At 47.9% G+C, this 21,023-nt stretch overlaps 1 long non-coding RNA gene across 6 annotated transcripts in view; it reads right to left on the reverse strand.

The window, feature by feature from the left end:
- Positions 1-1,518: 1,518 nt before the first annotated feature.
- The window catches only part of LOC143267030 (uncharacterized), a 163,757-nt gene continuing 144,252 nt past the window's right edge, over positions 1,519-21,023 (reverse strand). For all 6 annotated transcript variants that reach the window (XR_013041956.1, XR_013041957.1, XR_013041955.1 and 3 more), the window contains one exon: positions 1,519-11,782. This is a non-coding gene — a long non-coding RNA (uncharacterized LOC143267030). The remainder of the gene's footprint in view (positions 11,783-21,023) is intronic.

Here is a 21,023-nt window from a genome sequence, read left to right on the forward strand (position 1 = left end):
TTCCCCTCTGGATGAACTGTTTTACAATAAGCTACCTGCTGGGGTCAGGAAATGTGAGATCTGCGGATTTCAGCTCACACAAAAACTCAGGCCGGAGTGCTCTTGGGAAGATATGCTCAACCCCACACAGCCCTTTGTGTCTGCTCCAGTTTTCCTTGGAAAACACATCTCTCTCCTGCTTCACCTCCTTCCTTCCTTGGTTCTCACTCAACCAGTGCTCAGAGCCCTCCCGGAGAGCCGCAGCTTCTACCCAGCACCAAAGGTCTACCATGCCACCGCCAGCAGCAGCAGCCCAGTCCAAAGGTGCCAGGCAATGAGAAGGAAGAGGGAAGCTGCATAGAGACCAGGGAGGAGATGTTCCCTAGGCGCCCATAGGAAACCCATTTTCTTTATAATTAGGTGTGTGATGCTCAAATAGAGAGGAATGATCAAAATCAAAATAAATAGCCAGCGGAAACACGCAGCCCTGCCCTGGGAATGGTAACTGTGAAGGATGAAAGTTTATACAAACACAGAAAAGCGGTCAGTGTCAGAAGGCAAGAAAGACTGCACTCCTGTGTTGGAAGGGAAATTTGTTCGTGACGTTTTCTTTGCTGCTGATTTTTTAACGCTCTCCTGGCCCCGTGCCCTGTAAACAAACCAGCTTTTCCATTCTCTTGTGGTGCCAGGGGAGGGCCTAAGATGGAGCAGGCTGAGCTGGCCACTGAGGTCTTATAGTTCTGAGAGCCCACACCAGGTCCGTGGGGGTCTGTGATGGGGTCTTAGTGTGAGGTATGTGGAGGCGGGGATTTAAATCTGGCTAGTGGACACAGGGAGAAGGTTGAAGGTCTCTGGACCCCAGAGAGAAAGGCCATAGAAAGGGCCTTGAGTACTCAGTGTGTGTGCCTAAGACTGCATCAGGCATGGCAAGGATAGATTCCATGAGATCTTGATCTTCAGTAGAAAACCTTGGCGACCCTAGAGGCTGGATGAGATGAAGTGCTGAGATTGGCTGCTGAGGCCAATGTCCACAGTCCTGACTGTTCCCCATCGTAGACAAAACCACTGAACCCAAAACCCACTGTGCTGGGCTGCCACACGATGTACAGCAGAGATTTTGCACATCGGAAATTACTTCTTCCTGTCTAGACCCATGCGCTTCCTTGTTCAGAGCATCGATGGATCGGGACTCTTCAATACAAAAGTACAAATCCCAAAATATGCCGCCGCCCCCCCCCCCCCCCCGCCCCAATGGCCCTGCCACCTAATCAGAAACCTTTTGAGTACTAACTAATATGACATCACACACAGGTGGAAAATTCTACACTTGACCTCATGTCATGGGCTCTACTCAAAACCCAGATGTTCAAAAACGACCATAAAAGGTAACCTTCAGGTTGTGTGTGACGGGTGTGTTTGAAAGGCAAGGTAGTTCTGAGTTTAGGCTTGGACCCACCTCCAAGATACCTTGGTTTTAGATGAATATATTTCAAAATCTGAAAATTCCAAAATCTCAAACACTTCTTTAAGTTTGTTACCGTTTATTTATTGATTTACTGTGTATATGTACACACGTACGTGTGTCGTATATAACTCATACATGAAGGGGAGAAGGTAATTTGAGTCAGGTCACTACTCATGTGCTATTCCAGGACTTGAACTCAGGTCATTGGCAGTGAACGCCTTCCCTCACTGAGCAATTGGTTTTAATGGTAAGACAATATGGAAAAATAATCAGATCTATTTTGGTTCACGGTTTCAGAGTTCAGTCCATGTTTGTTTGGCACCATGGTGTACTAGCACAAAATGTCATGCTGGTGGGAACACAGCTCAGAGGCTGCTCTTCACAGACGACAGATAGTGAAGAGAAAGAGATTCGGGAAGTGATCAGGGAAACAGCATGAGCCAGTCACTTGCATCCTTTAACTAGACTCCATCGCTCAGTGATGTCATCAGCCGTAAATCCATCAAGGGATCAAGCCATTGATTAGATTAGAGTGCTGGCGATCGACACTTCCTTAGAAAAGCCATGGCAGACGCTCTCACAGGTGTGCCTTATAAACTATCTTCTAGTTGTGTCTCACTCCGGTGAAGTTGACAATTAAAATTAATCATCATCCTTGGTTTCCGAGCAATGTGCATACAGAACACTCGCCCTGAATAAATAAAGCTAAGACGATATGTGGCAGGAGAACTTGTTGCTCCAAGTTCTATTGCAAAGGCCAAAACTCAGTCAGACTTCGGAAGCTCTCTGAGAAGCAGGTCCAAGGAGGAAGCTGGGGCCATCAGGGGGATGACTCAGATGGTAAAGTGAATAGGGAAAATCAGACAAGCATGGAGACCTGATTTCCAGCCCCGGTGCCCATGGACAAAGCGTTGCAGAGATGAACACACTAGTAATCCCAGCACCGAGGAGGCAGAGACAGACAGACAGGTTGGTTGGTCTTGCCAAACTGGTGAGTTCCAGGTTCAGTAAGAGACCCTGTTTAAAAAAAAAAAAAAAAAAAAAAAAGGTGGCCAGCTCCTACGCACACCTGAGGTTGACCTCTGGCTTCCACGCACATGCGCACACGTCCATCAGCACCTGCTTATGTATAGTCAACATGCACACAATCACACATACACTGGAAATCAAGGCACAGAAGGAGTAAATGAATCACAGGTCACTGCTGAAGGTAAGTGAAGCTCAGGGCTCTGCTTTGCTTCAACCCTGACTTGTTTTCCTTTACACCTTTGAACCATTATATACCAGCCTGTGCCAGCAGAGCATTCAAGAGGCCAGAATTCATGGACCTGAAAGGCCACCAGGATGAACGCAATAAGGGACACCCCAGTTGTCACAGTGGACATTGGGTGTGTGTGGCAAAAACTTGTGGTGTTCACCAGCATTTGTGTGACAGAGCTGGGCATGTCTCAGATCTCCTGTATCAACTGGAGCATCCTGGCCAATCTCTGCCAATGCAATGTAAGCAGGAGAGAAAGATGGTTCTTCCAGGCTACAGAAGTGACACTGGCATGTTCTTACATAATTCACTGGCACAAGAGGAAGAAAGAACTGGAGTAATAGCATCCTGGGACAGAAGGAGCCTGGGTCCCAACATTTCCGCAAAGAGTTTTCCCTGCTTCTCCTGCTACCAACTCACAATCAGCTGGAGTGCAGACAAGAAAACCTCAGATAGAAACTGAGATTGGATGGTGTTTTGTTATAGCAGCCAGCAATGACTAATACCATGGTGGCTATAATATCGAAACTCCTCTCTGGGCTCAGAGATAGGAGCCTAATGTGATGTGCTCTGACAAGTCCCTGGCTCTCAGTCTTAGTTTCCTTACCTATAAGAACAATAGCTCTCAGTAGGGTTTTTGTCAAGGAATTAACATGAAAGGCTGGGGTATGGCTCAGTGGGTAAAGTATTTGCTGGTCAAGCATGAGGACCTGAGTTTGGATCCCCAGAATCCACCTAAAAGTCAAGCATTGCTGTATATACCTAAAATCTTAGCACTGGGGGACAGGGACAAATGGATCTCCAGAGCTTGATAGCCAGTTAATCTAGCAAAAATGATAAGGTTCAATGAGAGACCTTATCTCAAGAAGAAGGAGGAGGAGGAGATGATGATGATGATGATGATGATGAAAAGCTATTGTTGAGGAAGACATCTCAGTGGTCAACCCCTGGCCTCTACATGAATTCATATAGGGGAGTGAGCACGCGCGTGCGTGCACACACACAGAGACTCAAGTGAGACATAGACATTTCACCCAGAGCTCTATGACTGCAAAGTTCTAAACTTCGTTTTCTTCTAAACTGCCCAATTTTTTGACTGAATAGCCTAACATTTCTTCCTTCTCTGAAGCCACCTCTGGTGATCCTGGTTTACAGGTGACACCCTCTTGGTCCAGATCTTGCCATGCTTGTAAGAGGTCAGGAGGGATGAGGTTTGAAGAGTCTTTTCCCGCAAAGAAGTGAAAAGTCTTCCATAGTTTTGTCTCTTCCCCCCTCGGCTGTGGCCACCTCCCCCAGGGAGAGATGGGACAGCAGGCATCACACACACTTCCTCTCTGGGGCTGCTGACCCTTAAGTGGTACCTCTTCTGTTTTTGGCCCCAGATGGCATGCTTTAGAGTCTGCATGTGAGAAATGGTCCACCCAACACTATCCAACTTCTCTGCCTGCAACCCACGGGGAAGTCTATACTAGAGTACAGAGTAAGAGATATCTGCCCAGACTCTCTGGGAATACTGACCAGGAGTTCGTTGGGCAAACAAGACTAATTTTCACATACGTAAGCCTTATTCTACCTCGTTATACAGAAGTCCCTGAGAGCAGGGAAGCATAGATGTGATTTTGTTGTTACTTTGTTTTTCTTGATTTCTCACCACTAGACAAAGTCAAACTCTCTAGGAATTTGGTTTAAATCTTATTGGTATATATGGGATGTTTGTGTGTATGCACAGGTATGTGAGGATTTATGTATGTTGTGGCCAAAGTGTCTCCCTCAATCCTTTCCACGAACATTTTGAGACAGGCCCGCTCACTGAACCTAGAGCTTACCAATTCAGGTAGAGGGGCTAGCTAGGCAGCTCCAGGGATCCTCTCATCTCTGCATCCCCACAACTGGGGGGGGGGGAACCTCACGCTTGTGTGGCAATCACTTTACCAAAGGAACCAAGTCCCCGGCCTCTTGATCGAAACCTTTGAATTTATATCCACCTTAAACACGAGCCTCGCTTTCAGTTGGACCGGCAAACCCCAGCCACATTCCACTTTCTTCATGGAAACCAAACAGTCAAGCTCACATATTTTCCCTGCTGTTCTGATAACACTTTATTGATTATTAGAAGGCAAACAAAAGGCAGGCAGATGTGGCGCTACACGCCGTGACAGACTGCAAACAGGGAAAGGCAACTCCACATCTTGTTTGCTCATTTGCCATGTCAGTGACCCTGCAGCTTCTGAATCCCAGCTCTCGCCTGTATAAGGCTTGGACAAGGCACTGGACTCTTCTAGGCCTGTCTTCCGATGACCAGAGAGCGTCTGCGAAGAGCAGATCAGAGTGCTTGTTGTAAGAGCTGAGCACCAGGGGCAGTTGGGGGTCACCTTCCAATCAATAAGGAAAAACTGGAGTTCTTGTTCTAACAGAAGAGGTAAGAGGAGACAGAAGAAAGCAGAGAGGAGGCACTCAGAATAATTCAACCATGATGTGGTTAATTCGATACTAACATATGGTCATGGGAGGAGGGACATATATAGACATACAGCCATATATATGTCTATACATGCTACAACATGTTTCATAAAATATGTAAGAGGGCTGTCCCAACTGATTGAGAGGGAAAGAAAAATCAAAGAAGGCTTCCTAGAAAAGAGAGCATTTGAGACAAGGTTTTTTCTCTGGTGCCTACGATGGATCCTTCAAAACACAGACTTCTCCATAAAGATGGGCAAAGGATTTGAAATCACATGGCAGGCTGCAGTTTGAATCTGGTACACCCTCCCTGCCCCCCACCCAAGGCTTATGTGTTAAAGTCTGGGTCCCTGTGGAGTCTTCATACCATTGGGGAAATGCACTTGGGGAGACTGTGGGACTCGGGACCCTTTTTCTCTCTCCAGCCACACAATGAGTGGCATTGCTCCGCTGTAGGCTCCTGCTTGGGTTTGTCCCCAAGCAATGGCTCTGACCGGAACCTCCAAAACAACGAGCCAAAATAAACCTTTTTTCTTTAAACGCCGATTATCTCTGGTATTTGCTAAAGCTATGGAAAGCTAACACACCCCATTCAATAAAAGCTCATTACTGGAATATGAGAGGGACTTTCGTCATGAAGCAGTTCCAGAACATTTCCAACTGTGGGCTGCATGAGCAATAGGTGGAGAGTTGTCTGTAATGCCTGGGGCAGAGAAGGAAGACATTCTTTCCTGGGCAGTCTCCTGGAGCAGATCTGGATAAGAGCGCTGAGTCTCTGATATGGAGCGGTGTGCCCTTCAGTACTGCGCCCCACAGGAGACCCAAGCACCCACAGCTAGTGTTTCACAGTGGACTGCTTGCCCCTGGACATGTCCACATTTGACTTGGTTCTTGGAAGCTAGGTAGACTGTCCATCCCCTCTGTTCTAATAGTCATAAGTCCTGTGGCCCTCTCCTCAGGCAGTAGCTCTCTCAACACATCTGCTGAAGCTACCTGTCATGGATAGGCAGGTATGGTCTCCTAGGACAGCGAGGTTATGATTTAGAAATAGCTGTGGTCCGGTTTAACACATGCCATTGTATTCATTCTAAGTTTAATGAGGGACGAATCCTTTGCCTATTAGCACTCTGAAGTCCAGGTCAGAAGATGGAGAATCCATAAGGCAACCTAGAAAGCACATTTCCCAAGGCCACCGCAATTGCAGGCAGCTCGATCCCAGGCCAGCCAGAGCCCTTGGCCCAGAGAATTTTATGATCAGGCAAAGTCTCCCACCTCCTCCAAAATCTACACTTGAGTTTCTAGCAAGGGTAGGAGGTGGAAAGGATAGGTAAAGGAGGAAGAAAAGAGGGAGACAGAAAACAATTCTAAAAAAGAAAAGGAACAGAACTTAATAACTTGGAGTCTGCAGTGATCGGCGCCTGGCCGAACACAAAAGCCAAAAGGCAGGTCCCAGGATGGGTCAACTTCAGACTTAATATTTGCCCTTCACTAAGCAAACTAATAAATCCCCTATGGTTTTAACCATTCAGAGTTCCCCACTTTTATTGACTGATCAAAATGGCAGGCAGAGTTGTGTTGTTTTGTTTTGTTTTTTTCTCCTGGCCTTGCCTTGCAGTCTCTCAGGGCTAAACAGCCCCTGGTCCCCCTCCCGTCACCAGCTGTGTGTCTATTTGCCTTCAACAAACTCATGCCCAGTGCAGCTGACAACATGTGCAAACATCTTTGAAGTAGTCTTTGGTAATGGACTTCCCTGGGATGAGAAAGCCCTCATTCCGACTTGTGCGGCTGAAGAGACAATGAGCTACCGATCAGGAAATAGACAGCGGCCAGGGCACACAGGGCGACCAGCCTGACACACAGTCAACTTCTTTACTTTCCTGCTCCTTGGTGCGGACAGAAAAAACTGAGCCACAGAAGGTAGGGTTGAATGATTGACACATGACCTTGAGCTAGTTGAAGCAAAGGACTAGATCCCAGGTATCCTCAACCTACCTCAAGTTCAAGGATCTCTTTAGGCCTCCCTCCACATGCTTTCCACAAGCCTAGTCTTTAATGGTCTCATCCAGTGTCAGTGGTCATTTCCAAAGTCATTCTTCATCCTTCAAACTGCTGTCTCCTGAGCGGGAGGCCATGCCTCACCATAAGAATGTCTTCCCACCTCTAGTAATCCCACACACATCTGCATAGGAAGGTCCCCAAGTCTATTTGTAGACCAGAGGGTTCCTGGGGTCTAGAGTCAAGTTCAAATGATCCATAAGATCCCAGGGGTGTGGAGCAGAGTAAATTTGAAATGTAGTCATGATTATGATAACTGAGTCATGATCAGGTTGAGAGTGGTCAGCATAGGGTTGGGGTGATTCCCATCGTCCAGTGATATCAGTTAATGGATTCTTCCACTATGGAAAATAAGCAGATCTTTAATACAACAACTCCTAGAAAACTGTTGACTTATGCCCCAAATATGACAGCAATGTGTATAGCATCAGGAGACGGTCCTAGGCACCTGTACCCAGCCCTGCATGTTAAATACAAAGAAGGACTTTCTGACATCAAAATCTCAGGTCTCCTGAGCACTGAGTCTCTATATGGAGCAGTGTGCCCTTCAGTACTGCACCCCACAGGAGACCCAAGCACCCACAGCTACAGTGTTTCACTGCCCTATGATGCTTATTTTAAACCAGCATACACATACCCTTAGGATCCAAATGTAAGAGACTGATTAGGGGCAAAGGCAAAATAAATTAGCTCAAAATCTCCTTGAGGAATTGACACTCATGGCCACTCGGCAGCCTCTGCATTCCTCTCTAAAATTCTCTTTTCACCATCATGGTGACTAATGTTCAGCCTTCCCTTAGAACTCCCTCTCAACCAAAGGCTGCCTCCCCAGGTCTGGATGACAGCTGGTCAGAATTTGAAAGGGAGATTCCTGTGTGAGTTGGATCGGTTCAGAAAACTGATGAGGTAGATTGCTTGAGCTACTGAGATCCTGGGATTCTATGTGGATGAGAAGAGAGAGGAAGAGGTCTGCCTTTGCCTCGGTGGCGAAGCTTCTTCGAGGATCAAACAGTGAATATGGGGTACATAGGAAGGGGGCAGCTGAAACATGTTCATCTTTGAGTGAATATTGTGAGTGTGTGCGCGCGCGCACGCGCGTGCGTGCGTGCATTTGTATGTGGGCACAGGTTCCTGTGGAGGTCAAAACAGGGTGTGTGGTCCCCTGGAACTCAAGTTACAGGCAGTTGTGAGCGGCCCGATGTGCGTCCTGGGAACTGAACTCTGGTTCTCTACAAGAACAGCAAGCACTCTTAAGCACCGAGCCGTCTCCCCAGTGCCCTTGTTTTTTTGAGACAGGGCCTCTCATTGGCCTGGAACCTGCCAAGTAGGCTGGGATGGCTGAGTAGTGAACCCCAGGTCTCTGTCTCCCAAGCACTGGGTTAATAAATGCATACCCCCCCACACACGGGTCCTCAAGCACTTTCTTGATGGAGCTATCTCCTCAATCCCATAGTTATCTTTTCAAAGATGGTATCCAAAGAAAAGGATACAGGCTTGCATTCTTCCCAATGCATGGGAGTTCTTAGGAATAATGCCAAAATCCCTGGATGCCTGGATGCACATCGCTGCCCTAGTATGTAATTACCCCCACTGTGGCCTCGAAACTGAAGATGAGAAGGATTAGGGGGAGGCCCCTGCTCCAACATCATGGACCCTCATGCCTAGCTTTCAGCAGAAAGATGGGAGCTGAAATCCCTGACAGACAACAACAACTTCAGGTGCCAGGCGAACCTGAAAACGTAGCTTTTCTAAGCTGCAAAAGAACCTGTAATTTACCTTTCAATTGTTCTTACTTGTCATGAACACCCCAAATTGGATTGGCATGACTCCGCCCTTTCCTACCTCCTTAAAGTTCCACCCACTCCCTGATGCTAGTGACTGAGCAGGTAAGACTGAGCTGGGAGGTCCCACTCAATGCTTTCTAAGTTGAACCCAGGTTATCAGGGTTATCGGGGAGGACTTAAGAAAGAAAGTACACACTTACCCCAGTCGAAATGCCCTTGATAGTCTAAATGAAAGCTACAGTTCAAAGGACTTTCAGGAAGTCTCCTAGCCAAGTCCCCTGCTTTCCAGATATCGTCCCTAAGATTTCAGCTCTTTGTCTCTGTCTAGCAAAGATGTAAATTTTTGATCTTCGTTTATTCTATACAGCACATGTTTGCACAGGTGTTGCACACATATACACATATCCAAGCATGAGCATGGTGCTGTGCATCCTGTACTATCCTGGTGGCTGTGGGTTTGCTTCTTGGAGGGCAGTTCCATTTTTAATAAGAGGTCAGTGTCACCTATGTAGGACTGTCCCAGAGCAATTGCTGGGGCTCTGAATTCCTGCCATGCCCACTGTACACAACACTCCTCGGAAGGACATGGTCTCATCTGGCCCACCACACTTAAGATTTTCTTCAACACAAGACAAACCTACCATCTTACAAATAACAGATCTGGTCAGGAGGGGCACCTGATCCACTCTGTCTGTAGGCTGCCCTGTGGCCAATGACCAGACATACAGTCCTGAATGGGGACTGGCTAAGCAACCCAGAAGCTTCTCCTTGCTACAGAAGCAGAAGAGACACAGTCACTGGTTCACTCAGCTGGATGACCAACTGTCACACTTTTCTCAAGTCAGCCCCAGATTTAGCTCCCTCAAATCTTTTGTCCCAAGAAATCCCTTGTCCTGGGCAGGCTGAGATGACTGGATCTCCCCAGCTCCACAGAGTGGAATGTGGAAGTTAGGAACCCTATTTCCTACTGCATAGGGAGGAACATGACAATCTGGATGCCACTGTCCTTGTCATCCCTGTAGCTCTTGAGCACGTGGTCTAACTATGGGATTATTATAGAGGCCCAAATTACTCCAGCTCAGAGAATCTGAGCTTGCTTTACCCAGCAGGGCTGCAAAAGGGGATGATTTGACCATAGACGTGGTTACCAGGTGTATGGAAGGGTCTACACTTGGCTGTATCTAGCAAAGGGGAGGTCTTTTGCCTCGCCCCTTGGCATTGTTATAAAAAGTCCTTTTGAATAAAGTTCTGGGCTGGTGGGTATTGACCCAGGTCCTTTCTTCTCGTCAACTAGGTCTCTCTTCCTACCTGATATTTTCTTATCCCTCTCTCCTCAAGAGTACCCAGGGTAATGTGGGGGCAGGTCCCCTACAGATTATGGGGCAGGCCACCTGGGTAGCCCCTCCACCCATTTCTATTGCTTTATCTACTGTTACTTTAGAAAAGATCACATTTCCAGAGATGGTAGGAGTGGGTCACCATTCCTTAGAACCTGAAGGAATTCATGCAATTCAAGCACATGCTGCCACTGTGTGCTTAGGAAAGAGGAAGTGGGGGGGGGGGAGGAAGGAGAAGAATGTCTGTAAGCCGTCTTTGGATTTCAGCAGCATTAAACATCTTTAGGAGGTCTCTCAATTCTACCATGGAGAATCTGAGAGGCAAAAGTCAATATCCCACTGTAAAGTCACTGAACAGTTATGGAAATATATCAACTACAATAAGAGAAAGCTCGGAATGCTTTATATGAACAAACTATGCATCCATTTTATAAATAAAAAGCCTCAAACATCTTTGAGTACGCTATCAAGAAGGTGGATTTGTGACATGATTTGAAAGGATTTCCAACTGCCCACATGGAGGCCACAGAGGAGAGGGACCGAGAAGGCTCCAGCTTCTGGACAGCTGTGTGTACCATCAGCATACACCAGGGGGAGGAGGTCCTCAGGAGGCACCACTAATGGAACCAGCGGCTCAGTCACAAAGCACCTGGACAAGTTGATCCCCCACTGCCACCTTTGAAGAAGGTCTTTATAGCTCATCCCATTTGTGTCACAGAAGATGGAATGACAATGGCTTCATCTCTACGTGTCCAAGCGTACACGTGTGAACCAAGCAATGGACCACAGCAAGTGCCAGCCCTACTGGACTCCCCTGATTGAGCCCACAGGACCTCCATGCTGACTCTTGTGCTTCTCTGGAGTCACAAACCGTTTCCAGGCTGTGCGCCACGAACAGAGAGTGACCTCTTTACAAGGAACAGAAACAAAAACCAAGATCCCATTCAACTCAAGTGTAGTTAACTATTCACTCTGCATCCGACTTGAATGGATAGAGCAAATAAGAAGACTCTCTGGGTCCAAAGATGAGGTGGGGTCAGGCAGGGAAGGGCGTGGTGTCTGGGATCAGGACAGGGTGGAGAAGAGTATCCTGGGAAGTGGCATCAGGGGACTTGTCTTCTAGAAGACAGTAGATAAGTTGGGATGGCGAGCCTTCCCCAGCAGTAGGTCATGTCCAGAGATGTATGTCTTTGTTCATTCAAACATCTTCATGGTTATGATATATATATATATATATATATATATATATATATATATATATGTTTCTATATTTTCCCAAATAATATTCCCCAGTTGAATCCAGGTTCTTAGTTCTCCAGAGGCAGCCTAATCACAGCCAAGTCCTGAAAGGAGGGCCAGGGACATTCTTCCACGGTTCCACAGAGTTTCTGGTGAGCATCGTGAGTGAGCAGGAACAGCCCTTGGTCAGCCTCCCGCTCTAGGCCTGTGGACCAAAAGACAGTAAGAGTTAGATGGTGGCATCTGCTCTTTTCACAGCTCTTCAGTTTCCTAACTCCCTTCCACAGGGCTCTGTGTTCTGCTGCATCCGAACACAGTGGTGCTTCAGTTAAGGATCAGGAGAAGCGATGCTTCTGTCTGGCTCCCGGCCTCCCTGTTCACTGCAGCACCTGCAAGAAGCCTGGCACATACATCCTGCTGTCACACCCAGAGCTGACAGATGAGTGTGAAGGTGTCACACCACCCAGCTCACAGGCACATGCTAGTGTCCCCAGAACGACAGGGTCTGGTTCTCCATACACATGGTCCCAGTAGACCCCATGCATCTTGACTGTAGAATAACTGATACAGAATGGGTAAGAATCCCTCCCAGGATGACATAAGAATGGTCACAGTAGACCCCATGCATCCCGACTGTAGAATAATGGACTCAGAATGGATAGGGGTTCCACAGAACACCTGGCACATTTCTCCTCCCAGTCTGAGGGCAAATGGGTGAGGGCAGATGCACACTCCTCACAGATTCCTCCCATTTCTCATCACCCACAATGCTGTGCAACCAATCACCGAGTCCCTCAGGGGAGTACCCCACTTCAGTGATGACTGAGTCTGGCCACTGGAGATGGTGTTGGCATACAAAGGTGGCTGCTTTATGGGTCTCAGGTTCAGCAACCATCATCAAACCAGGATGAGAAATGTGGGCAGGCCGTCCATAAGTACCTTGTCAGGAGAGATGCTTAGATCCCCAAATAAGCCAGTCAGCTAAGTACCATCCTCATAGGCCATGGCAGAGAAGGAGGTATCTCACGCTCAAGGCTTCCTGGACCAGTAAAAGCCAGGGTATCGATAGCTGATGGTAGTGCCCTGAGGATTTGGATTCTAGAGGCTCCGTGTGAAAATGGCTAGGTGAAATGTCTTCTTGGCAGGGTGGAGCAGCCACCATGGGGCCTAGTGTGATAGGTAGAATGATGGGGACACCCAGGGCAGAAGGCACTTGAAGGCATCTCTGCAAGAGAGCTGGGGAAGGGGACAACCTCAACCTCAGAATCACAAATAAAAAAGTGAGTTCCGATTGGTGGCCCAAAAGAAAATAGGGATAGTGCGTCCCAGGAACAGCCCAGCCCCCTCACACACTCCTTCACATTTGGACCTAAAAACACACTCCAAACCCCCAAAGTTCTCTAATCTTCCTCCAGTTTCCTTTTTCCTTCTGCACCAGCCTCGGGGCTGTCTCCTAGAGCCCCACAAGCCTTTGCGCCTGGGAGACAAGCCATGCAGCTGGTAAATTAATTGGCAGTGACGGGGCTTCCTTCTTGTTGCTCAGCAACTCCATGCAGCTGACAGCAGGACATTCAGCACAGAGGGGCTGCCATGAGGAATTTACCAAACAAAATCCAAAGCCAAACACTCGGAGGGTAGAACTAGACAGAGGGAGGGTGTGGGGCGGGAGGCAGGGAGTTAACACCCCAGTAGGAAGTGGGGTTCCAGCATGAGAAAGTTCTCCCAACCCTCACCAAACTGTTCCTGTCAGCCTGGAGTAAGGGAAAGAGGGAAAGCGGTTCAGGGATTGAAAATTAAAAAAAAAAAGTCTAGGAGCTGAGAAGTCACCAGGAACGGCAGCCAAGGTTGACGAAGTTTGCTGTGTAGAAAACTACAGTATCTACCGGAATGCCTCTTCCGATGACAGTTCTCCATGTGTGAAAGCACTCCAGCAAGGGGACACAGTCACACCCAGGGCAGAACCCTCTCCCCTTGCCCATTGTGCTGGGCTGTCTCTCTATGTGTTGCTATGACAGAGTAGACAAGCTATCCACCACACGGCCTTGCCTTGGCCCTCATCTCTCGCCTCTTTTATTTGTCACTTTTGAGACAGGGTCTCCCACTGTGCAGTATAGGCTGTCCTGGCAATCACAACGTAGTCCAGGCTAGCCTTGAACTTACAGCTATCTTCCTGCCTCTGCTTCCTGAGTACTGGGATTACAAGCATGAATTGCCAGGCCTGGTTTCTGGCCTCTTTTAAAACTTCCATCCATAAGTAGAGTACATGTACAGTCTACGTACATTCTGGAGCAGTCGGTGGAAGGGGAAAAATGGAGATATTGAAAGATGCTCTCCTTCTAGTCGCTGTAACCTTGCATGACAAGAGGAGCTGTGTGAACACGGGAGGAGGTCAGCAGTCTGAGGCAGGAGATAACCAGGAATGAAAGGGGTCATCAGGCTGTGCCCTCAGCATCATCAGAGGCACAGCAGATGGAACACAGGGAAGAGAGGTGTGGAGTGGAAAAGAGAGCTTAGCAAGCTCAAGAAGGGGGTCCCGAGGACAAGGGACAGTAAAGGCAATGGTGTCCCCCCTGGAGTGTCTAGAAGGGATCAGTTCTGTAGATACCTTCTCCTTAGCACACTAAAACTGGCCTCAGACTGTCCGTACTACCACGGAGACATTTTTAACCATGTAATGATGGAACCTAGGGCTTCAAATATGCCATGCAAGCCTTACACCACTGAGCCAACCTCCCAGACCCAATCTCCATCCCCAAAGATTTTCCAAGAGGGCACCCGAGTAGGAATACAGGTAACTGGAAAGGCAAATTCATCACTAGCAGTGGAGCAGGATTTAGCCTTAGAAGAGACTAGGCAACAGCCTGCAGGCTCTAAGCAAAAGGCAGGCCTCTGAGAGCATCTGAGGCAAGAAGGGAACCCAAGCCATAAAGAAGGCTGTTGCTTAATCTCTGAGGGGGGGAAAAGCCTTTGTTTTGTCATTTGCAAAATAAAGATAATATTATCATCTCCCTTACAAAGGTCTTGGGATTAAATGAGATAAATACATGGAAACCACCTGGTGAATGGCGGATGCCAAAGAAGTGATACTGCTTAGGACAGTTTGCGCTTTTCAGACATTGAGTCGAAGATGCTTCTTCTTGCCCATCCCAGTACCTACCCTGCCCTTTCTACTTGCTAATACAACTCTTTTTGTGGCTGGTGTGATGAAGTTCAGACTCTTGTATGGTGAGGCCTAACTATATGAGAACTCACCAATACGATGCAATTAAAGCTATCGGAGTAATTCAGGGCAGGCTGCGCTAAAGGAGTCTGAAGCCGGTCCATCTTTAAGTCCTGTTTTTACAAGGTCAGATGGCTGGTTCTCCAGCAGCCACATTGGTCTAGTAGAGACATTCATGTCCTATAATGGTTAAAAGAAGGCGGGGCTGGATTCTGACCACACTCCAGTGATGCTTGATTGGCATGGGATGGTTTTCTTTATGATTTCTGTTTGCCTTAAATCTCGGTTGTAACGTTTTCTAATCATCGCAATGGATTTCTCAACCTATAGACCTGGACCAACAGCTTCATGATCACATGGGAACTGGTTAGAAATGCAAACCCCACATCCTAGGCTCTAGGGATGGAACCCAAGGCTTTGTACAAGTGGGACAAGTGTTTTACATACCAAGCCACACCCACAGCCCCTGCAATACACACTTCAACAAGCCCTCCAATCCACCTATGTGCTCTCCAGTATGTGAGCCGTGATCTACCAGGAACAAGTGAAGGCCACCACTTTCCTATGCACCATGGGATTCACTGGTGTCCCTGGCCTTTATACACTAGCACCCTCGTGTTGTATGATATTCTGTTTGTGTTCTGACAAATAAAGCTTGCCTGGAGATCAGAGGGTGGAGTTAGCCACTAGTTAGCCATAGAGGCCAGGCCGTGGTGGCTCATGCCTTTGATCCCTGCACTTGGGAGGCTCATGTCTTTGATCCCAGCACTAGGGAGCTGGTGACAGGAATATAAAGCAGAGACAGGATCTCAGTCCCTTTTGGGTCTAAGGATCCAGAGAGGTAAGAAGCCACTGGTGGCTGATCCTTTGCTTCTCTGATGTCTCAGGTTATTACACTGATATTTAACTCCTGGTTTTTATTGATAAGACTAATTAGGATCACACTTCACCCTCGTCTCAGAGGGACGATGACAAGAAGTGTCTCAGACACTGCCACATTAATAGAGCAGAAGCTGGTGACACAGCCTTGCTAGTTGAGAGACTCTGCCCTGGTTCTTCAGGTTCCCTTACTTCATCAATTTTTTTAAAGACTTATTTTATTTTACATGTGTGGTGTGTGTGTGTACATACATATATATGACAAGTGCATGTAGATGCCCCTGAAAGCCAGAAGAACTTGTTGGATCCCCTGGAGTTGGAGTTACAGTGCTTGTAAACCACCCAGTGTGGGTGCTGGGAACCTAATTTGGTCCTCTCTAAGGGTAGCATGTGCTCTTAAGTACTGAACCATCTCTCCAATTCCCTTATTAAAAAAAATAAGTGTTTGTTGGGAGTAACACATGTTTGTGGTGGCAGAAGATAGCCCATGTCCGTCCAGGCCTCCACCACATATCTGTCCTGCAAGCTTTCGGGTGATGGCCTGCTTCCGACTCCCTCTTTGCAGTGGGAATATTGGGATCACAGATGCGAACTTTACAGACCCATGCCCAGATTAATGTGGCTTTGGGGATTAGAACTCAAGTCCTCACACTTGTGTTCCAAATGCTTAACCCACAGAGCCTCTCCCCAGCCCACAGTTGTTTCTTGACCCTAAAACCACATCACAACTCCCTTGGGAAGCTTTCCAAAATTCCAAGGGCCAGGACTTGCCCAGTCCCCATGAAATGAACGCAGATGGGGGCGGATCCTAGAGTCAGTGCTACCCAGGTGGATCCAGTGTGTGGCCTGCTCAGCACCACTGCAGCTGGCACGGGCCCCGGGGGAAAGCGGCTGCAGGCTGCCTGGAGGTGCTGAGTCTGGCTGACGGGGAAGACACAGGTGCTCCCGGCACAACGCTGTAACTGAGAGTGGGGCGGACAGCCCCGGGAGCAGGCATTCCTGGGGACAGATGGGGTGGAATCCCTGGCGGCTGGTCAGGAGCTTCCCGTAAGGACACCTTTCAGTCTCTCACGTGAATAATTAAGTAAAGTGCCAGCTTCCTCCGTAACACACAGAGTCCAATAGGAGCAACACATGTGAACTTGGCCACAGAACGACGGAATTGACTAAAGATAGCATCAGGGTGGTGGGGTTTGCTCAGAAGGAGATGAGACTTCCTTCCCAGTGGCTAGCCTTGAACCCAGGACATGGCCCGAGCAGGCAGAGTCTGCATATTTTAATGTTCCCTGAAGAGGAGCTAGACCATGGGTGGGTCTATATGTGACTGGGATGGAGGAGGAAGAATCAAATAAAAGGGCTGACTACGCCGATGTTCTGAGCCCTTAAGAGGAAAGATGAAGTCCAGAGGTGTCCGTTCTCTCTTCCGCAGACACATCTATGTCACTCATTACTTCATTCCCAATCTGCCTTGATGGAATGCTGAGCCCACTTTTTTTATTTAATAGATTTTAATTAAAATGTAATTACATCATTTCCCTCCTTCCTCCCTCCAACCCTTCCCATGCTCTCCACCCCACCTTCCTTTTTTTTCAATTATTGTTACACACACACACACACACACACACAAGGGAGAGAGAGGTGGTGGAGGAGAGTAGCCAGTCCACTGTCATTTTTGTTGTTTGTGAGTATACAATTTCAGGGCTGACCACTTTGTATTGGATAGCCAATTAGAGAGGCTAATTCTCCCTGTCTCAGGCGCCATTAGCTGCCTGTGCTTAGGTGTGGGACTCTGAGACTTTCCCTTATATCCATGGAGAAGTATAGTCCTCACCCCTCATCCAAGAACCTCCTCTTTACAGCAAGTGGAGACCATTACAGAAAACCACCACTGGGCACAGTTCAGAGGTCAGTGCACTGTGGAGAGCCCAGCCCCAAGTGCACACACGTCTCACATAACTCCTGCAGCAAAGGCCCAGGAAATACCCTGGAAGGGGCGGTGAAAAGATTCCCAGAGCCAGAGGACCTGGAGGTCTGCTGTCAGACCGTGTCTCCCAGAAATGGCACACAAACAGGACCTGAGCAAGGATGCTGTCAACAGAGACGCTAACTTGGAAGGCCAGCCTTCTCTTGATTTCTCTTGGCTCAAATCCTGAAGGCTAAGATGTCCAAGAAAAGGGGGATGTGGAGGAGGGAGGAGGAAGAAGAGACGAAAGAAAGGGAGGAGAGGAGGAGGAAAAGGAGGAGCTGAAGGAGCAGGAAGAATAGTAGGAAGAGGAAGAAGAGAGGCATGTGCAGGAGCTGGGTGTGGTTGTGTGTATCTTTAATCCCAGCACTCAGGAGGCAGAGGCAGGAGTATCTCTGAGTTTGAGACTAGCCTGGTCTATACAGTGAGTTCCAGGCCAGTCAGCTCTACATCGTGAGACACTGCCTCAAAATAATAATAATAATAATAATAATAATAATAACAACAACAACAACAACAATGGAGCAGCAGCTACCAGATGCTCATGGTTTTAGGTGTACCACATCAGGGCAGGACTGGAATGAATGACTTTCCTGTTCCTCACCTATTTATTTCAACTCCACTTGGTAGTCCAAGTGAAAAGATGAGGGACCAGGTGTAAGTCTATAAAGTGCACAGAGAAAGCCAGTGTTTCTCTAGGGGACTGCGTTGCAGAGGAATTGCCTCTGCCTACCCACTCTGTCCTTTCCCAGGGGTCCTACCGTCTACCACGCAGCTAGCTCTCTTACAGCTGCCTGGGATAAAGATGAAGGGACACAGCTGCTCTGGTTCAGCAGAACCAGAGGCGAGGAATCCGGGTCCCGGCCCAAGCCCCACCCCAAGCCCAGCCCAGGCCCTGGCTGTTCCCAGGAACTTCTAACAGGTCACTCTGTGCAACAGGGAACTCTCAGAGTCAAGGACTTTGTTGCTCCCCAACACTATCTCTCCATGCCCCTATTTCCTCTCCTGATTCTAACCAGAATACCTCTCCCATTTGATTCAGATCCCTAGGATCCCTCCAGTCTGTGCAAATGTCCTGACTCTGGCAAACATGTTAAAAATAAACGTGAGAAAGCTTCCAGATGTTCTGTTTGTATTGTGGTGTTTCTCTGTGCTAGCCTCCAGAGACCGAGTCATAACACACAGCATCCTGAAAAAACAGCAGGCCACCAGGCTCTGCCTGGGGGAGCAGGAGATGAACCCCCCACCAGGGCCACGGCACAGCCAGCTCACCCATTAACTCTTCCACCACAGAGGTACACAGTCTGCCACTCACCATCCCAACCAGTTTCTTCCATTATCATGGATGAGACATGTATCTCTGAGGTCATGCCAAAGCCTTCCAACGTCTGCAGAGAAGCAAATCTCACAGACGCGCAAACAGTGAAATGAAGCTGACTTCATTTTAACTGAGCACCCACCTCACTTCTCCATCACAGTCCTATCAAGGGTATTTGGTACAAAGGGGCAGGGGCAAAATAACACAAGAGTAACCCTCATCTTCAAGATGTGACCTGAACATCTAAAGGGAAATCTCGGGAGCTGGGCCAGCCAGAAGAGGAAGTGGAATTGGTTGCTTGTCAAAGCCCCTCTGGGGCTGGCGGCCTCTGACCTACAGAATGATAATTGCCAACGGGCTGGCTTGTGCACACACAGCCACACATGTACCCTTCCTGACACGCACACACCTGAGGGCCCAGGATTCTTTGCACAAGGTGATGCCTGCTCCCTTTGATGCCTGCCGGATGTGTTCCCATTGGGCAAGAAACCAGACCTCAATAAAACCCTGCATTATCAGAGGCGGCTAGTTTGTGATTGCACTCGCCTGTTATCTCAGGGCCGGGTGGGGCTGCTTTGCAGTTCACCGCTGCAAAGCAGCATTAACTTGTAGGTAGATCAAAGACCCTTCCGAACCCACAACCTAGGTCCCGTGTTGATCCCCCAGTGGACTGTTCCTAAAGATGGACTTTGGAGATAATAAGTATCCCACACCCAGACTCCCTGAGTCTCTTCCTCTACTAAGTCTCTTACTGGGACTGGATCACTGTGTTCTTTATTTATTCAAGTATGACAGCTGTCAGCCGCTATCTGTAGACTAGTGGGACAGCCAAGTCATCTTTTTCTTGAGAATGCCAAGATTATTGTCTGCAGTGAAAAGGCATATGAATGGGTAGATGGATCAATGGATAGATGGACATATGGGTGGATGATAGGTGGATCATGAATGGATGGATGGATGGATGGATGGATGGATGGATGGATGGATGGATAGGTAGATGATAGATAAATGAGTGACTGGGTAACTGGGTAGATGATAGGTAGATGGGTAGATGGACAGATGGGTAAATGAATATATGGGTGGATAGGTAGGTAATTGGTAGGTGGGTGAGTAGATGATGGTAGTGAGTGGATGGATGATCATGGATGGCTAGATGATCATGGAGGTTTATATGAGTGGATGGATAGAAGATGGGTGGATAGATAGACGATAGGTGGATGATGACTGGATGAATGAGTGGATACATACATGATGGGTAGGTGGGTGGATGGGTGGGTGGATGAGTGGATGATGCATAGACAGATGTGTGAATGAACAAACTAGATTACCAGCAACATGAAGCGGCTATCCTACAAGTATGGAAAGGACTCAGAGTAAGGTCACTCTTTCCTTCCAATGGGAAACCCCTCCAGATTTAGACTATCTCTCTAGAGACACCCGAGGTTAATCAAGCAGATCAGGATTCAAGTCCAGGAGCAGTCACTAACAGGGGACAGGATCCTGGACAACTTAGGTTAGTTTCTCTTGGACTCGTCCTTAAACCAAAGAGAACAGGAGCAGCCACTAAGGAAGAAGTGAGACCCCGTTCACTCCTTCCGTATTCTCTGTGTACTCTATTTCACTTCATGTATTCTATTTCACTCATGTAGTCTATCTACTTCGTGTACTCTATGTCAAAACAAACTCAGCGCATTTCCAAGAAATGATATGGAGCCCCTTCCACAGTCCTTTCTCCTACAGACCATGCCTGAGAGGTTTGTTAAAGAAATCCAGGTTTGTTCGTCATTGCTTTTATTGTATTCCTTGTCATTAATTGTTAAACTTGCTGTTAGCATTCAGACCGCTCCTCACGGCCCTGCTTCCACGTGCTCTTGGCCACTCTCAAAACACGGGAGAACTGGGACCCATGTACATGGGGGAGGTGATAAAGCTAGGAGTCCTGAGCAGGGACGGAACTTAGGGAGTCCCCACGGTAAATGACAAAGCTCAGCTATTGATAAAAAGCATTATTCTAAACCAGCTAAGGCTAACGTCAACACTGAACTTGAACTTTGTTATTATCGAGC

Source organism: Peromyscus maniculatus, chromosome 8 (genome assembly GCF_049852395.1).
Source record: "Peromyscus maniculatus bairdii isolate BWxNUB_F1_BW_parent chromosome 8, HU_Pman_BW_mat_3.1, whole genome shotgun sequence".
Lineage (NCBI taxonomy): Eukaryota > Metazoa > Chordata > Mammalia > Rodentia > Cricetidae > Peromyscus > Peromyscus maniculatus.